At 38.2% G+C, this 13006-nt stretch overlaps 1 protein-coding gene across 4 annotated transcripts in view; it reads left to right on the top strand.

Moving 5' to 3' along the window:
* Positions 1–352: 352 nt before the first annotated feature.
* Positions 353–13006, top strand: part of TPST1 (tyrosylprotein sulfotransferase 1) — a 38094-nt gene continuing 25440 nt past the window's right edge. For 2 of the 4 annotated variants that reach the window (XM_026671704.2, XM_087958339.1), the window contains exon 1: positions 353–546. The gene's annotated coding sequence lies outside the window, so the exon portion shown is untranslated. Of the gene's footprint in view, positions 551–13006 lie in introns of all 4 variants that reach the window. The other 2 variants (XM_087958347.1, XM_026671706.2) reach the window with 2 other exon arrangements.

Here is a 13006-nt window from a genome sequence, read left to right as displayed (position 1 = left end):
AAACGCCAATACTTTTTCTCACCTACTTCTTTAAAGTCCAACATTCGCTTCCCACATTATTCCTTGGGCGCTGGTTTTGTTGCTGAAGCATAAGTTGGGGAGAAACCGGGCGCTGGTTGACCCATATAGACCAAAGCTAACCAGTACTTCCTTTCCCCCATCGTAAGAAACGCTGCACGTCGCGCAGGCAAGACCAAGCCAGGGACTCAGTCCATCCTTCCTCCCTGGGGGTTCCACGTGGGGGACACCAACACCTCCCCGCCGCTCCCCCTTGAAAGGAACCGGGGGAAGACCTAGGCGGGAGAACCCCGCCCCCTTTTGCTGTCCGTCTCTCGGAGGCGGCCAATAGGGCGCGACGACACATCGGCCTATCCGGGAATGCTTGTGATTTCCATGGCAGCGCCTCTGCCGACCGAGCGGACGAGGGTCTTGGTGAGCCTTGGAGGAAGAGAGAAGAGGCGAAGCAAAGCGGAGGGAGGGAGCGAGCGAGCTACGGCCGGCGGTCGGTCGTTCTGCGGGGCGATGGGGCCCGTGCGAAGCTCTCTGGTAGGTAAGGAAGCGATCCCTGGGCTTCGCAGGCGGGGTTTACACCGGGCAGAAGAGCTCTTCCCGGGGCTGAGCAGCGGCGGCAACAACAGAAGCTGGTAGTTTCCCGTCTTTCTCTTTTTCCCTCCCTAATTGCCAGTGGAAAAGAACTGCGTTGCCTTTTTTTTTCTGCCGCTTTTGCTCGCCTATGCATCGGGGAAGGAAAAGCAACATCAGGAGGAGAGCTCTCAATTCATGATTTCTGCGCACGGAGAGGAATCGCGCGCTGCACGTGCTCCGGTTTAGCAGAAGGCAGCCTTTTGCTGTCAGAATAACTTGAGTTGGAAGGGACCTTGGAGGTCTTCTAGTCCGACCCCCTCCCCGCTCAGGAGGGAAACCCTATACCATTTCAGACAAACGGTTGTCCCATCTCTTCTTCAAAACTTCCAGTGTTGGAGCATTCACAACTTCTGGAGACAAGCCGTTCCACTGATCAATTGTTCTAAGGGTGAGGTTTCTTTGCTTATGCTCGGGAACATTCTTTCCGTCCCCGCAGCCACTTTTTAAAAGCCATTAACTAGTTAGGTTTTAGCTAAAGTCCAGAAGATGAAGGGTGGAAAGGCAGAAAAATAAATTGCTTATTTCCCTTGATGTTTTCCTTTCTGTTGGCTAGCTTTAACTGTGTGTGTGTGGGGGGGAGATTGGTATTGAGTTGGCATGCATAACATTCCTCCATTTTTTTAAAAAAAGCAAACTAAAACTTTTCTGATGAAAGTGGAAAAGAAGTCCACTTTTACCCTGTCCTCATATCAATTTTCACCAGAAAATCTGTACCTTGATAGATAGAAATTGTACTTCGCTAGTGCTCTGTGGCATGGTATGCTTACTCTTTTAAAAATAGCCTTTACTTAATATATTAGTTCCAGACTTTGTACTTCAAATTTATCTTCAAATCTTTCTGGAAGATTGCTGAGTCAGAAAAACAAGATCTGGTATGTACTTAATTTTTATTGGTTATTTTCTATAATATGGACTTGCAAATCTGCAACAGGACAAAGTATGTTAAAGACTAAACTCTAACTAGGGGCTAAACAGCTTAGAATTTTATTCTTTCTGTTTTGATACTGTAATTTCATGGGTTTTTCAGAAGGCAAACCCATTAAATTCAATTCTACAGATGTATCAAGTATTTATGTATTTCACATCAAGATGTACAGTGTGGATCTTTTAAAAAAACATGTGCCTTGCTGGATGGTGAATTGCTGCAGATTTTTGACAGAGACCAACTATGTTCATAGAATATGCTCAATTACAAATCAAACATACATTTTTAATAAAAGGGTGATTCCTGGTTTATGTAAACCTTGGTTGTTGTTTTTTTATAGCTTAGCAGGTTTCATGAACCTCTGGTTAGTTTGTTCCTAGGCTTTGGCTAGTTTTGTCTGCCTGTATGAGTCCAGAAAGTGAATTAATTTAAGAACTAGCTTAAGGGTGTGGTAGTTAAGGAATGAACCCATTTTCAGGGTTAAAAGTACAATAATAACATTTAGCTGTCTAGTTATAGCCCTAGTGATCATTTTATGTTTAGGAGGGATCTTGGAAATTACATAGTCCAACCACCTGCTCAATGCTGTAATACACTTATTATAGCGAAAACCATCTGAGACCAAACTAAACTTTTTAGTTCAGTGCCCGGTTTACTCATTAGATTCATGATCCATCTTTTCTCCTTGTTTCAAGGCTGCGTATAGGTAGCCCTTGACTTACAACCACAATTGAGCCCAACATTTCTGTTGCTAAGCAAGATTTTTGTTAAGTGAATTTTGCCCCATTTTATTGTCTTTCTTGTCACAGTTGTTAAGTGGATAACTACAGTTAAGGTAATAGCACAGTTGTTAAGTGAATCTGATTTTCCCATTGACTTTGCTTGTCAGAAGGTCACAAAAGCTGATCACATGATGTTGGGGCACTCCAGCCATCATAAATATGAACCAGTTACCATGCGCCCTCATTTTGATCATGTGACCACAGGGATGCTGCAAGGTTGTAAGTGTGAAAAGTTTTTTTTTTAAGTTATTTTTTTCAGTGCCTGTGTAACTTTGAACGGTCACTAAACAAACTGTTGTAAGTGACCTGTATAGCCTTTCCTTCTATAAGGAATTATACACTTGTGATACAGAGTTAGGCCAGGTTTATAATCATAATAATAATTATTGAACTCTCTGTTGTTTCAAATAGTTATGGGAGGGTTTTTTGGGGGGAGAAGGTGCTAAAAATCCTGCTAATGGTTTGAACTTATATTTCTTTGTGGATAATGATGTGATTCATTTAAAGTTATAATACTGATATGTTCACATTACATAAGGCTAGGGGAGGAGTTGAATTGTAAAGAAATATCTTGACAGAATTTAGATGAAAAGTCAAATTTCCTGGTATTTGATGCAATATAAATCAACCTCCTTTTGGGGAGTGGGGGGTGGTAGATGGTTTGAATTGGCAGGATTTAGTATAAAAATTATTGCATGAAGTGATATATATGGATTTTAGATCAACATGCTTATTTGAAAAAGAAACTTGACTGTTGAAACTGTTGTTATCCAAAATAGAAAAAAGGAATCAAAAGCTGAAAAAAAATCATTTGTGGGGCCTAAACATGATATGCTCTTAACTACCTTATATCTTTTAATTCCTCAAATATATTAAATGCAGTTGTCAGTTAAGAAAAAAATGTCCAACAGTTTTAGAAATATATTCAGACTAACTGATTGACACAAAGTCGTCAGTAATAATCCAGATAGAAAGCATTTTGGTCTGATTCAAAGAAGAGAGTTTACTCCCTCCCCTTCCTACATCCAGGCCTCCCCCCTCCATCCCCAAATTGTTAATTCTTTTCGGTAAATCCAAGGTGAGAAATACAGGCGGAAACTGTTTCTTAATTTTCAAAATTAGTTTCTTGGTTCTTTGCTTCCTGGTGGTCTCAATGTTTGGGTTTGGATGTCTGAATTTCTGAACTCCAAATTTAGTGGTGGAACAGAGTTGGTCATGGGATGTTGGAAGGAAAAATCCAGATCAGGTTAATAAACCTGGGTCTGTTACAGAATTTTAAAATATTTTTCTACAGAAAAAGAGTTTTATAAAATAACTGTTATTGATGAGCACTACCCTAGATTAGCTGCTTAAAGCTTAAGTAAAATTTTAAGGAATGTTTTCAGCGCGTGTCCTGAAATTTACAGATAAAGGTATCCAGACTTTGTGCCAGAATAAGCCTTGGCTGAATTTTGACATTGTATATACTGTGCAATTCTGTATAAACAGTTTGCTTTTGGAGTATCTTGGTATATGGTAAAATAGATTCTGCTCTGAATAACCATAAAATCAAGCATTTAAATGCACTAACCCCTTTAACTGAACCCGAACAATCTATTGTGGTGCACTTGTGGCTTTCAAAGTTTGGGTTAGGTATGCCCACTTTCAGGTTTGTCTTTATATCCATAAAGATAGCAGGATATGCTTTTAACAAAGAAGGCAAAAGGATTTGTGTTCGTGCCCAATGGATTATTGTATTAGAACACATTGCATTTTTATGCTGCTCTACAGTGGAGTTATGGAATACTAAATACCTTAAGGTAAATGTACAAAGAAGGGTTGATGTCCTTATGCCCTTCTTTGAGGTGGATCCTAATAATTGTACTGGTTACTGCGAAAACGAAAAAGGAAGTTGGCCTGAAACAGTGTTTATTAAAAAAATTTGCTCAATGCACACTTCCAATTTTTTTCCCCCTCCTGTGGACTTTGTGAAAAAGATTGCCAATTCCACACATGGCTCATAAACAGAATATTTATTTTTATTTATAATATTTATAATAAAGGCATTATACAGTTAGTTCTTGATTTACATAGTTGGGACCGGAACTTTCCCTTGACTTTGCTTGTTGGAAGCCCCCTGAGAAAGTTGCAAATGGCTACAGTTGTCTTAAATATGTTCCAGTTACTAAACGCCTAGATTTTGTTCCTGTGATCTGAGGGCCATTGCAATGGTTGTAGGTGCAAGGTGTTCTGTTCTCATTACACATTATTACCCTGTGGGTAGCTCGACATGCACCTAAACTCTGCTATTTTTTAATAAGCTAGACCGTAAACGTAAATCTTGATATTTTATTAAAGAACAGGATAAGGTGAAACAGTGATGCTACGTATGTGATAGATTTTGTTTTCAGAAGAACATGTGGAAAATTAAGCTGGATTCTTCTAGAGGTTTCTGTTACCTCAGAACATTACAAAATGGAGTCTCGCTTCTCAGGATGCACCTTTTTTTTCCAGAATGAAAGATAATGGGAATATGGGTGCTCTATAGGGTCAAACTTCATCAAACTAATTTCCAAACAATGAAAGATTGTGTTTGGCTACCAGATGGAGCTCAACACACATTAAGGAACAACAAAAGCAATAAAAATAAGCAACTATATTATATGCTGGAGGCATGACAGAGGGACTGGTCATAAGCCATTTTTTTCAGTGCCATAGTAATTTTGAATATTGTTAAATGTAAATGGAGGACTTCCTGTAATACAGCTTGCTTTTCTTTTGCCCCTCTGGATCTGTCTTACATTAAGTGTTTCTCATCTCTGGCTCTCCCCAGATATAGGCAAGATTATGTCATAACTAGAAATATCAGGTAAGATATTTGGTTGGTTTGGAACCAGTTATTAATCTTCTGTTATAACTGGGCTGCTCAGAGACTTCTAAACTGCATCAAAGGCAAAATGTATCCCCTAGTCTAGGCTTTATTTCCAATTATGTGTAAGGAGAGTGATCAAATGCGATTTGGGGACACATTTCAATCTAGTAAGATGGCAAAGCACAACAAATAAATATTTGTTCATACCCCTTTCAACTGTACCTTTCCACAGTTAGAAAAATTGCATAGAACAGAAAAGGAGTTAGACATAACAGAACAAAGAAATTAAACAACTGAGAAAATAAAAATAAATACAAATTAAAGGCATGGAAATCAAAAGAGAAAAATACAAACATCATCTTCATATCTTTTTAAGAGCATCCTGGAAACTATTGGCTGGCAACAATGGGGACACCAAAAAACATAGAGTGACCCAAACTGAAGTGGGATAATCTCTGGTTTCATGTTTGCCCTTGGCCTTCATTTGTGGTTCTTGAACCATGCCCATTCCCAAGCTAACACTATCACACCCAAACCAAAAACATAATGAGTTGGGATGAACCATGTTAGCCTGTCCTTCTGGGGAAAGGCCAGGGACTGCTAAGATTGATCTGTAAAGTGAACAGTGCCCCTCAGCTGAGAAAGGTTGCTTGTCTATGATCTTTCCCACCTTTTCTAGATTGAGCCCATGCCCCCTGCCCCTGATCTACAGCTGTCTTTTAGAAAATGGATGGTGTACCTCGAGAATAGCGAAAATGTCTCTTAACATGAATCCGAATTGCTGGAAATGTAAAAAGAAACACGGAACATTCTCTCACATGTGGTGGTCCTGTACTGAAACCCAAAGATATTGGCATAGAATAAAAAAATGGTTAGAGGAAATAACGGCGGAGCAAATTGAATTAAAACCAGAATTATTCTTATTGGGGATATTTAATAGACAAATTTCTAAAAAAGTCAAATATATAATACTGCACATTCTTACTGCAGCCAGTATAACCTTTGCACAGTGTTGGAAACAAGCAGATATTCCAACAGAGGAAATGGTCATTCAGAAGATAACAGCCTGTGCAGAGATGGATAAGTTAACCTTAGCACTTAAGGAAAAAGAAACATCAGAATATTATAGAAGCTGGGAATGCTGGTATGACTGGATAGAACAAAAATAGAAAATATATTAGTAACAACGTAAAATGTAAAAGAGGTAGTAATTATATATTTGCAATAAGATGTATTGTACATATATCAAAATATTGATAACAGACAAGGAACCATAGGCTGTCGATAATAGAATTGCTAGTTTCTAATCATTTTTTTCCTTTTTTTCTGTGTGTTGTGTATGTGTTTGTTTGACATTTTAGTTGTATAATCAATAAAGTTTGTTTTTTAAAAAAAGAAAATGGATGGTGTGGATAAATAAACCCCTATTCCTATCTTGTAAGGGTGGCTATTAGACTCATTCCCTTCCATGGATCAAAAGTACAAAGAAACCTCTATGTTCTGAGACATTATATTGAAATACCAGGTTCTGAGGACAGAAAACAAAATCTTAATGCTGTTTTCTGGGCCTCCTGGAGCACTCCCAACTGGCTGCTTTTAAAAGCACAATATTTGCTTGGGATTCCTTAGTCTGATTGAGCAAAGTAGCAGCGTTGATATTTGCTGTCAAATCACTCAGAAATTCTTTGCAGAAAGAGTTAAAAGTACAGTTGCTGAGGTTCACTGATCCGAGGCATCCATTCCCCAAGATGACTGAGGAAGGCTTTCTGCTGCCTCTGCTTTGTTAGAGTGGCAAGTTCAAGCCTGCTTTCCCTTCTCCATCTGCTGTTTCTGTACAAATGACTCTTCAAGTTTAATGTCAAACTGCCGGCTTAGCTCTGTGGGGCAATTTTGTTCCCTGGGGCTTGAATGGCTCCTGTGACCAGGATGGCTTGTACTCTGTTATAGTACAGGAAGTTTAGAGCATTCTGTGCCAGGGAAATTTAATTTGATTATCTGTTTTGATATCAAGTCTGTTTCTACTTTGGGAAAGGAGTGTGTGATAAGGTACAACCGGTGCCCACTGACATCTCAAAAGGGGCCAACAACTCAAAAACATTTTACCTGCACTCTTCCCTCCCACCCCTAATAAATAGAAGCCATAAATAATCTTTCAAGCTGGCTTAAAAATCACCTTCTCCCAGGCTGTATTTTTTTCAACAAATGGTATTGAATTTGGATTGTGCCTGAATGGATATTTCTTGACTCCTGCAGCTAATCAGGATATTGGGCTGCTCTGTTTTCAGGAGTAGCCAGCCAGATGCTTCCCTTTTTTTTTTTAAACAAATTTTATTCAGTTTTTCACATTAAAAACAAAAATCTCTTTTTAGTGGACAACATATTTCCGGGTCATCATCTTTACATACAAATATGACAGCAATTATACATTCATATATGCATACTTAATTCTATTATTACCTTTTCCATTCCAAATTTTCAGTAAGGAGAGAAACAAACACATTAATTCTAGCCTCTTTCATTAATCTCAATCGAAACATCTTTTTGTTTCATTTCAATTATTTCAAATATAATCCTTTAATATTTATTTTAAAAATAAAGATAAACAATATGTGTTTGCCTAATAATAATGATAATGATTATAATAAAAAGGTTACCAATGTCTCTCCTTGCTTTTAATAGTCTATATTAACTTATTAATTTAGTTGGTTCTTTAGTCTGTCACATTTCCTTTCCATTACACATTCTTTTTATAAATTCTAGATTAATACAAATTTTAACACTAAAGAAAAAAAAAAGTATAGGTTTCCCCCCTTTTACTGCTTTGAGTGTGACACCTCAATGTTTAAAATATACCTTTATTCCCTCATCTTGATTCCCAATAAACCATTATTTTTAAGAAGTTACAATAATAATCATTACATCTTTTCATTTGGATTCCGCAGCATATTTTCCCCATTTAATTTTTAATAAAAGTTATTAGTATCTATATTACCCTATTTTCTAAATATTTTTAATTGCAGAAATATTCTTATTACCCCTTGTCACCCTGCAGAATCCCCTTTTTAATTCATCAACCATTATCTCTGAAAAAACAATTTCTTTTCAATGTTTTACTATTTCCGTATTTCATGCACCTGTTTCTTACTGCTTCTCCTCCCCCTCTTTTCCCCATATCTTTTCTCATTCCAGTTTATATCCCTCTCTTTCTTAATATCTTCCTTTCCCCTTTTCTGCTGGGTCTTTCTGCCTTTCCCGACTTCACAGGTGTTCCCCCTTTTGATTGCCTTCTTAAATCTCAACTTTTTAACCTTCCTTTCCCCACTTCTTTGTAGTGTTCTTTGTGTTAATTGTCTATTTAAAATGTCTTCTCCTTGAGTCAACTCTTCCTCCTCTGAAGCTCTTTCTTCTTGCTCTTCAATCGCCATTTCCATTTTTTCTAACACAGAGCAAAGTGATTCGCCTCTTTCCTGTAGTAATTCTCTCATATTTTTAAGTTCCACTTTTAATTCCCGAAGAGATATCAACCCGACTCTTGTATTTTATGATCATTAAAGTCCACAAAAAAAAAAACACTTTTACTTTCCTTCTTTCTTCTTATCCCACAGTCAGTCTTTCCTTGCTTTTGTTCTTTATTCTGGTTCTGCTTTCACTTTCTAAGATTCTTACTTTGTTTCAATATTTCTTTAGTGTTATATCCACACAAGTTCATTCAGAAACAGGATGCTTTCCCTTTTGTTTGAGCTCAAGTTTTTGTCAAAAGGTGGCACTCCATTGTACAAAGTCTTCACCTTTTTCCCCTATTTTTTTGTTTAGGGTTTTTCGAACCTCAATATTCCAGCACAGTCCAGTCTCCAATTTGTAAACTTTATTATTATTATTTTTTGACAATCTTAAGTCAGCTTTATTTTATGCCTGTTTATTGCCAAAATATTTTAGTCCAATTTAGTTAAATCTTTAGTTCCGGCTTCTTCCTTTCCCGGTTTGAAGCCCCGCTTAGCTGTCAAAAATATTTTCTTATTTTTTTTTCCTGTCTCTTTGTAATTTCGCCGCTCACTTTTCTTTTCTTAAAAATTCCATGTTACCTTAATCCTGGGGTACTTTTGTTTAGTTGTATTGCCCAGTTGTCCCAGTTCAGATGTTATCCACCTCTTTCTTCCCTCCTGCACAAAGCTTAATCCAGCTGAGTCCTCCTCTTCGGGGTGGCCATTTTGAACCACTGCTGCAGTCGTCTTTGGGGGGGAAAAGACCAAACCCAGGAGGGGAGATGCGGCTCCCCTCACCCTGGCTTGCGGCTTCCCCTTACTCCGCCGCCCCTCCAAGACAGCTTCAGCCCCTAATCGTAATGATTGGGCCTCTCCAACGGAAGAGCATGGACCATAGCTGCAGAGAGTCATGATCTACGGTCCGTCAGCGAGGAGGTTCCGCCTTCTTCCCCCAGCCAGATGCTTCTGTTGGCTGGCATGCAGAATGGGGACCATAGCCTCCAGTCCTTAACATGCTGCTTCTGAGCAGGGATGCTCTCTTTAAAAAGCTATAGTTGCCAATTAAATATCTATCAGCAGCTTTCAAGTGCAAAGTATATTCTTGAGTGAGATTAAGATAGATCCAATAGCCCCCTACACCTTTCAGTGTTCTTCCTGTTCAGTGTGTCTCCAGTGCCAGCTTTTAGATGTGTGGACTTCAATTCCTAGAATTCTCCAGCCAGCATGGAGAATTGAAGTCCATACAACTGAAAGCTACTAAAATGTTAAAATACTGTCTCGGATTATTGCAAAAGTCTACATCATTCCACTGTTATCTTGGGACAGTTGTTGACTAGATAACATTTAATTCACAGCTAAGGATAAATATCTCCATCTTTGTGATTTTTTCCAGGGCTTTTTACAACAGCCATCTATAAGATAGTAATCTAGTATCCTTATCTTCCCCAGGTGAATATTCTCTAAATGATCAGACCCATTTATGTGTGGTGTCTTGTTTGTTTTATTTTGTTTCTTGATTCACACATTTCTGATAACTGTTTATTGTATCCTAGAAATTATTGGTCTGTATTCCATTAAGTGTAATTTCAGAATGAGGAATGAAAACATGCTAGTGGGGTGATCCAAGAAACGAGACAGTTCATCTCTGTGTTGTGCCCTTAATGCTTTAGTCCTTCATCTTCTAAAAGTGCGGATCTGTGTTTCACTTTGAAAGGTCCTGATATTGGAATTCGGGGTTCTCCTTTTTTCAGCTGCAGGATGGAAATGAGGATGTGAGTCTGATGGTCCCTCTGATAGCATTCCCCCTTCTCCTTTGCAAACATTAAGAGGACATTAATTTTGACAGCCAGGTGATGAATACTTCTTTGAATTAAATTATAGCCCTGGTGACTTCAAGGATGTGTTCAGCTGTGGAGGAAATACTTTAGGGATTGATAGCATGCTGGTGTAGGAGGTGACCAGGCTGAGTTCATGAGACCAGGAGGGGGTCATATATATCATCAGTCATGTATCCTTTCATGCCCACAAGAGATCTAAGTCCAGCTCACCTTGATTTCCTTCTACTTTTATCTCCCGCTAATTTCAGATTCTTGTAAAGAACTCAGGCTTACAATAAATCTTTATACCCATTTGAACTGTCTGTCCTGATTCTCCTGGCACTTGACAGCTAGGTCCCCTCCTTGTAGTTTATTTATTTATTTATTTATTTTATTTGATTTGCCAATTGTTTACAAGATAATAAGTATAAGTGTATACATAGTTGTGAATACATGAAATGGGTACATATAAGAAAAATAAAAGAAGAATAAGAGAAACAATAGGACAGGGACGGTAGGCACGTTGGTGCGCTTATGCACGCCCCCTACAGACCTCTTAGGAAAGGGGTGAGGTCAATAGTAGACAGTCTAAGGTTAAAGTTTTTGGGGTTTGGGGAAGAAACTACAGAGTCGGGTAGAGTATTCCAGACATTGACCACTCTATTGCTGAAGTCGTATTTCCTGCAATCAAGTTTGGTGCGGTTAACTTTGAGTTTGTATCTATTGTGTGCTCTTGTGTTGTTATGGTTGAAGCTGAAGTATTCATTGACAGGTAGGACATTGCAATGTATGATTTTATATACCATGCTTAAATCAGACCAAAGACGGCGTAATTCAAGGTTTTCTAGTTCTAGAATTTCAAGTCTGGTGGCATAAGGTATTCTACAACGAGTAGAGGAGTGGAGAACTCTTCTTGTGAAATATTTCTGGACTTTCTCAATTGTGCTAATATCAGATACGTAATGTGGGTTCCAGACTGATGAACTGTATTCGAGTATTGGTCTAGCAAATGTTTTGTATGCTCTGGTTAGTAGTGTGATATTACCAGAGAAAAAGCTACGTAGGATTAGGTTAACAACTCTTAATGCCTTTTTGGCTATGTAGTTGCAGTGGGCTCTAGTACTTAGATCATTAGAGGTGAGTATTCCAAGGTCCTTTACAGAGCTTGGGTCATCAACAATAGTTACTGATAGTTTGATTGATTATGTGCCATTAAGTTATTTTTGACTCCTAGTGACCACATAGATAGATTTTTCTCCATGATGATCTAGATCTGTCTTATTCTTTTAGGTCTCCTAATGGTTACACCACTAACAGGGTCTATCCTCTTCTCATTCTTTCCACTTTTTCTAGCATCAGATGTTTTCCCAGAGAGGTCTTTGCATAATATGTCTGAAATAGAATAATAGCCTGGCCATTTATGTCCTGAATGAGAACTCTGGATTGATTTGTTCAATGATCTATTGATTTGTTTTCTTACCTGTATTCTTAGCAGTCTTTTCCAATACCAAAGTTCAAAAAGAATAGATACTACTGTTTTTTTTTTCTTGGCATGTTGTGAAATAGGAAGATTTATATTTTTATTAATGGTTATTTGGATTTTGTTTTTATTTCCTTTTTTGCAATATTTGGGAACTGTTTAAAACCTTGTTTGGGATTGAGGAACATGTTTATACATATGCATAAATAAATAAAATAAAAATAACAGATATATACATCTTTGCTGGCTTAGGGGGCAAACAAACAAAACCACATCCTTTCCTGGAATGCTCCTAACTCAGCTTTTGCCACACCCTCCGTTTTGGCCTTCCTGATGATGGAGTTACTGAGCCTCCCATGGAGGCCGCCCAAAATTTGGTTACTGAGTTTTCCCTTGGGAGGCTAGAGCCCCAACTCTACTCTTCAGAGGGAAAATCTGACTGAATTTATGGTTTCCTGCACATCATCCCGGAACATTGGATTGTAACCTATGTGTAACCGGAGAAGGCTGCTTCTAAATGGAAGATAAAAAGACTAGATTTTTAATTTGTTTTTGGGAGCAATGATACAGCTGTTGGTTTGGAACCAGTTATTAATTTTCTGTTATAACTGGACTGCTCAGAGACTTGTAAACTGCATCAAAGGCAAAATGTATCCTCTAGTCTAGGCCTTATTTACAATTATGTGTAAGGAGAGTGATCAAATGTGATCTGGGGACACATTTCAATCTAATAAGGTGGCAAAGCACAGGGAATAAACATTTGTTCATACCCCTTTCAGCTGTACCTTTCCACAGTTAAAAAAATTATGCATAGAACAGAAAAGGAGTTAGACATAGCAGGCCAAAGAAATTAAACAACTGAGAAAATAAAAATAAATACAAATAGTCCAATGTATACCCATACCCCCCACTACAGTCCTCCATGCCTTTCTATCTTTGCAAAATCCTTTTTGTTTCTCCCATATCCATCTACTGCTCTGTACACTGCTTCTTGTTCTTTAAACTTATTGCCTCTCTCTTTTTG

Source organism: Notechis scutatus, chromosome 1 (assembly GCF_049901735.1).
Source record: "Notechis scutatus isolate UNSWTSFEM ecotype Mainland chromosome 1, rNotScu1.2, whole genome shotgun sequence".
Lineage (NCBI taxonomy): Eukaryota > Metazoa > Chordata > Lepidosauria > Squamata > Elapidae > Notechis > Notechis scutatus.
Note: the sequence above shows the minus strand (reverse complement) of the source record. Positions and strands in the feature narration are given on the sequence as shown.